The following is a 6,849-nucleotide window of genomic DNA, read 5'->3' as shown; positions in this document are numbered from 1 at the left end:
ACCGACGTATAGAAAAATGGAGTCGTCGGTCAAACCGGTGTATAGACTTTTTCTGATTTTTCCTTTTCTGATTTGAGTCTTGAATGAAATCCAAGTATTCTTGAGATATAAGTTGAAAACCACTTATTTGAACTTCTTAGAACCTGAGTGGCCATAGTGTGCATCCATTTTTAATTGACCATGTCCATGCTCAAGTTACTTGGCCTTAACCCCTCTTAATAGTGCGATCACTACAAAACTATAAAACCTATACTAACCTAAGTGTCCTTCTCAACCTTACGACACTTAGGACTAGAAAGATCCTTAGTCTTGATATATATTTGAGTTGAATACCGAGATCGTCTTTTTGAATAATGAAATTTAGGAGCCTCTTTAACAAATGACCAAATGAGCGATAATGTTTTATTAAGCTGCACAAACTCATTAGTCACAATAATGATTGTCATTAATCACCGAAACATACCTAGTGGGCCTAGATGCTTACAATCTCCCCCTTTTTGGTGATTGATGACAACACAAACATAAATAATAACGAGAGAGCAAGAAAGATAATACAGGATAAACTTAAGCAAACTCGAAAGAGAACCAAGGAGCTCAACAGCTCAAACGAAATCCATAGATATGTCTCAAAGCACAGCATACTCAAGAGTCAAATGTACATATCCATGAACTAACATCAAATGAGATATAAAACATCAAGGTCCTGCAACTACGAGCTCTCTCTATCTCTACCCTCCCCCTGACTCCAACTCCCCCTAACTCTCTCCCCCTTTGGCATCAAAGCACCAAAAAGGCGAGCTACTGGTCCGGCTGTTGCGGTACGGCGAGGAAGCGGTCCGGGTCATCGTCGTCGTCGTCGGACGGAGAGCCCTCGATGACCGACGGGAGCTACTGGTCTGAGCTGACTGGGGGTGTAGCTGTCGTCGAGGCTCTCGTGCTAGCACTTCCTGGGAGAGGGTCCGTAGAAGTAGTAAGCGGGTCAGCAGAAGAAGTGTCAACGTCTGAGGTCGTGACTGCTGAACCTGCCGGCTGTGTCGACTGCTGAAGTATAGACTCCTCTCCTCCTCCCCCTGAAGGTAGTGTCTGTGGTACAACGGGGAGGGCGACTGACTGAACTGCCGACGGTGAGTCCTGAAAGAGTGTAGTCGCTGGCAGTGGTGAGAAGAGCGGACGACCGGCAGACCCAAGGAGTGCGGACATCGAGAACGTGGTCTCCGGTGTCGCCGAAGTAGCTGGGGCTGTAGTAGGGACTAGAGCTGGAGTGACTGCAAGCTGAGGTGCTCCAACACCCTAAAGTCCTGGCTGCTGCGGGGTGAGTCCGGTGTGAGTGTAAAGCTGTGTGATCATCCCAAACATCGCCATCATGCCCTGCTGCATCTGCTGGAATTGAGCGTCTGTCCTCTGAGAAACTCGGTCAATAAGCCCGACAAAATGCTCCTCGGCTGCAGCACGCTCTCGGGCAGCCTCTCTCTGAATGGCTGCTAGCTGAGCCTCATGGGCTCTCCTGGCCTCCTCCTGTACAATCCGATCCTATCTCTGCTGAGTAACAAGCTGCTGAAGGAGAGAGGTAAGCTCGGATGGCTGAGTCACCTGGGACTCTGTGACTGTAGCAGCTGCGGGTGACGAGGGAGCTGGCTCTCTGGACCCTCCTGCCTCGTGGTCGTGACTGGCGGGTGCTGCAGGAAAGTACTCGTCATCCTCGGAGGAGTCTAACTCAAGCTCAGACTAGTGAATCTCATCATCTCCTCCGGGAAGCTGTGCCTCGGCAGCTAGTAGTGCCTCGTCCTCCTGTGCCACTCGGGCCTACACCTCAGGTGACAGTCGTGCCATAGCAGCTCTGTCTGCCTGTCTGCCCCTCCTCCTATCCTGTGGTGCTGTGGGACGGTAGACCGGGAACCTGGGAGCCTCATCCTGACAGTAAACTGCACTGATGAGTGACTCAGCTGGTATGATCATAGAGCTTATATAACTGATCCAGTGAGCATAAGGAAACTGACGTACAACACCCATCCCGTCAGTGATCACATCCTCGATCTCAGCCAAAATGAAGTCAACAATGTCAAAAGGCTCGTGAGTGAGTATGTGTAGAAGTAGCAGCTGCTGCAGACCTGTAAACCCCTCTGGGTAGCCACTCCTCGGCAACAAAGTCCTCCGGAGGGCCATGTGAACTTTGTACGCCTCTAGGGTCAGCAGGCTGGGAACTCTGGCATATGAGGCTGGAAACGGCTGACGGAAGCACTGAGAGATCGCCTCGTGAGAAGGTGCAATCCCGCCAATCATCGCTCTGCGCGGTGGATCTGCGTCTCCGTATACCATCTCGTGCAGGGAGACATCGACCAAATCGACTCCGAGAATCCCTGCAATCGTCGCCCTGGACAAACCAAAGACCTGGCGTCCAAACACGAAGTGCACGGCTCTGCGCTCGGGAGCTATCCAGGCTGTGGCAAAGAACACTCTTACCCAGTCCTCAATATATCTATTCTACTCCATCTCTAGTAACCTGGGCAGGCCTCTGAAGTGAGCAAAATGCTCTCTGACATCTGCTCCCCCTGCGGCTGTCCTCAGTGAGACCCAGTCGAGCACCCTGTGTGGGAAGATCCTGTGGCCCCGCCTCTGGTAGGTCTCGTAGAAACTAGCCTGAAGAAGCGTCCAGAACCTACGGTCGACCCTGCTGTCACGGGTCATGGGGAACTAGTCCTCCTCCGCTACACTCCACCTGAGCCTCTTGACCTTTGCCGCATTGGCCTTGGTCAAGTTCTGGAGCAGCACACCTGGCTCCAGACGCACAACAGTGTCCATACGGAACACTGCGCGCTCGGCTTCTAGGGCCTCGGCTCTCCGAGCTGCTGCTGCTGTGGACCTGCGAGGCTCCTGTGGCTGGTGACTTCCTCGCGTCCTCGGTCCAGTGCGACGCTTGGTCGCTGGCGAAGACTCTCCTGCTGGGGACGTCTGCCGAGTGCGGCCAGAACGTCTTAGAGTCGGTGACCCCTGAGTGCTCTGCCCCTGAGACTGCTCTGACTGTGCTGCCTCTGAATCTGCATCTGAATCCGCAGCAGTATCTGAGCGATCCGACTATGCTACTGCCTCAGTCGTGGCTCTGGTGGCCCTGGCACCTCGGACCCTGCCCATACCTCGGCCTCTGCCTCTGGCTGGCTGCTCCCTGATCGCGAACGGACGAGCACGGCCTGATGCCTGCTCCTCGGCAGCCTTAGCCACCATCTCGGCCCTCTCGGCCTCCCTCTCTGCATATGTCCGCTTGCGGACCGGCTTCTCGACCACAACCTCCTTCCCCTTCCTTTTCTCGCGACCCATCTCGATAAGGCAAAACGTCAAACACTTGCTGAGCGGCTGCGTCTGCGGCGTGTAGGGCGCTGCTATGGGGGCGGCACGTGGTGCGGGAGCGGTGGCTCAGAGCGCATGGCTGCGGCGCGGAGTGGCAGGTGGCAGCGGCGCAGAGTGTCAGTGGCGGCGGCGCGGAGCGGCAATGGCGGCGGCGTCGTGCGAGCGGTGCGCGAGGATAGCGGCGCGGGCACGTGCAGGCGGAGCACGGGCGACGTAAGTGACGCGCGGTGGCAGTGGCTCAGACCGGTGGCGCGTGGAGCGAGCGGCGGCGGCTGCGCGGGCGTGGATCGGCGGCGGCGGCGGCTCGAGTCGGGAGGAGACGGGTGAAACAGAGAAGGAAGAAAAACTGACGGCGCGCGCAAGAGACATATATGACAAGTGGGCCCCGCGTTTTTCCTTAACGTCGGTTAAACCGATGCTTAGGTTTAGAATGCCGGTTGATTGCATCGGTTCAGTTTACCCGAGACTCCAGCAGAAATTCATCTAAACGCCGGTTGAACCGATGTTATGCACTTTGAACTCGCCGGTCAAACATTGCTATCACCGGTTGATTGCTAGGTCAGATGAGTGTTACGTTCACCGGTTGATCCGATGCTGTGACTTTTGTATACGCCGGTTGAACGCCTGGTTTGACTGAGCTGAGACAGAAACTTAGTAACGCCGGTTAAACCGATGGGTTAAAACCTTTAAGCGTCGGTTTAACCGGTGAACCCGAAAAACCTTCACTGAGCTCACTCTTCTATGCTAAGTCCAATAAACTTATAAAAATCAACTAAACTCAAGTTAATGGACTTGCATAGGCGACTTTACCCCTCAAAATACTTAGGATAGCATAGAGCTTAGTAGTTTTTTTTTCAAACACAAGGAAAAGTCGCAAAGCGAGACAAAGCGCCAAATAAAATATATGAGCTTTTCCATAGGAATATTGAAGATAGAGAGCTTCAAACTTATCATGACATGACTCACTAGGCAATAACGCACCTAACACTGTGCTCTTTTCACTTTTCATGAATTAAGATCTTGTATATGAAACAAGTCTCATTTTCATCAAGTGATCTCCTTTGTGACCCTTACACATGCAATGATGGTGCAAGCTATAACAACATGCGAAAGAAAGAAAAACATGAAGTGCACATCTATATGACAAGGAATGCATAACAAGAATTTAAGATCTATTTGTCAAGTTTGAACCCACGGGAGGCTTCTTCATGATTAGCCTTTCTACAAGCCTAGAGGAAAACAAGTGGACCACCACCTCTAGCTAAACCCTTGCTCATCACTATCTTACCATGGTTAGACAAGTGTCTTATATGTATGTATTTTTTTATATGACAAGGCAACTTACATGACGTTTGCCGCATCTAATACATTAAGCTCATTCCTTAGCCTAACAAAAGTACTCTCGTCTAATGGTTTTGTGAATATATCCGCCAATTGCTCCTCGGATCTCACACCTTGAAGAGATATGTCTTCTTTAGCTTCGTGATCACGCAAGAAGTGATGGCGAATATCAATGTGCTTTGTGCGAGAGTGTTGAACCGGATTTTTGGCAATTTTTACGGCACTTTCATTGTCACAAAGGAGTGGTATCCTATCTAGTTTCACACCAAAGTCCAAAAGGGTTTGCTTCATATATAGGATTTGGGCACAACATGCACCGGCCGCTATATATTCCGCTTCCGCGGTGGACAAAGCCACTGAATTTTGCTTCTTACTTGACCAAGAGACTAGAGAACGCCCAAGCATGTGGCAACCCCCGGAGGTACTCTTGCGATCCACACGGCTTCCGACAAAATCCGAATCCGAGTATCCCAAGAGATCTAAGTTAGCACCTTTGGGGTACCACAAGCCCATGCTTGGGGTGTGCTTGAGATACCGAAGGATCCTATTCACAGCCGAGAGGTGTGATTCCTTTGGGTTTGCTTGAAAGCGGGCACACAAGCACACACTAAACATTATATCGGGCCTAGATGCGGTAAGGTAAAGTAAAGACCCTATCATAGAACGATAGAGGTATTGATCAACCGGTTTACTGTCCACATCCAAGTCGAGATGCCCATTGGTTGCCATGGGTGTCTTGATCGGCTTGCATTCATCCATCTTGAACTTTTTCAAGATATCTTTAGTGTACAAATTCTTGATGAATGAATATCCCTTCCTTCAATTGTTTGACTTGAAAACCAAGGAAGAAGGTCAATTCGCCGATCATGGACATCTCGAATTCCCTAGACATCATGGTAGCAAACTCATGGCTTAGCAAATCATTAGTTGAGCCAAAGATAATATCGTCAACATAAATTTGACAAATGAAAAGATCCCCGTTGACGTCTTTTGTGAACAGTGTGGTGTCCACCCTCCCGATCTTGAAGCCGTGCATGATTAGGAAGTCACGAAGCCTCTCATACCAAGCCCTTGGAGCTTGTTTAAGCCCATAGAGTGCCTTATGCAACCTATAAACATTATTAGAATTCATCGGATCTTCAAACCCGGGAGGTTGCTCAACATAAACAAGTTCGTTAATAACGCCATTTAAGAATGCAATTTTCACATCCATTTGATATAACTTGATATTATGATGTGAAGAATAAGCAAGAAGGATGCGAATAGCTTCAAGTCTTGCGACCGGAGCAAAAGTTTCACCAAAATCCAAACCTTCGACTTGAGAAAACCCTTTTGCCACAAGTCTTGCTTTATTGCGTATCACCACCCCATGTTCATCTTGCTTGTTTCGGAAGACCCACTTGGTGCCGATGATGTTCTTGTTTTTCGGAGGGGCTTCGAGGACCCAAACTTCATTGCGGGTGAAGTTGTTCAATTCTTCTTGCATGGCCATCACCCAATCCGAGTCCTCAAGCGCTTCCTCTATGCTAGTGGGTTCAATGCAAGAAACAAACGAGTAATATTCGCAAAATGAAGGATGCTTAGAGCGAGTTCTTACTCCCTTGGAAGGACTACAAATGATTTGACCAATTGGATGATCCTTGGAGACGCGACCATGCTTCACTAGCGATTCATGCGTGGATGTTTGTTGAGGTGGATCATGAGTGACTTGTGCTTGTGGTGGAACATTTTGCTCTTCTTGTTCTTGGACTTGGGGTGTTGGCGTTGGCACATTTTCTTGAAATTTTTGATCATCTTTTTCTTGATCTTCATCCACTTGGGGTGCCATGGAGGTGCTTGGTGTAGATGAGGAAGGTTCTCCCCCTTGATCATTGTCTTCATGCACCTCTTCCGGCTTGATATCCCCAATGGACATCTTATTCAAAGCTTCATCAATCTCCTCATCACCTACATTGTCATAGCCAACAACCTCCTCTTGGGAGCCATTAGATTCATCAAACTCCACATCACATGTTTCTTCAACTAACCCGGAGGTTTGATTGAATACTCTATATGCTTTGGAGTTTGACGCATAACCAAGAAAGAATCCTTCATCACATCTACTCTCAAACTTACCGAGCCTTTTCTTCTTGTAAATGAAGCATTTGCAACCAAAGACTCGAAAGT

This window comes from Panicum virgatum, chromosome 5K (genome assembly GCF_016808335.1).
Source record: "Panicum virgatum strain AP13 chromosome 5K, P.virgatum_v5, whole genome shotgun sequence".
Taxonomy (NCBI): domain Eukaryota; kingdom Viridiplantae; phylum Streptophyta; class Magnoliopsida; order Poales; family Poaceae; genus Panicum; species Panicum virgatum.
Note: the sequence above shows the minus strand (reverse complement) of the source record.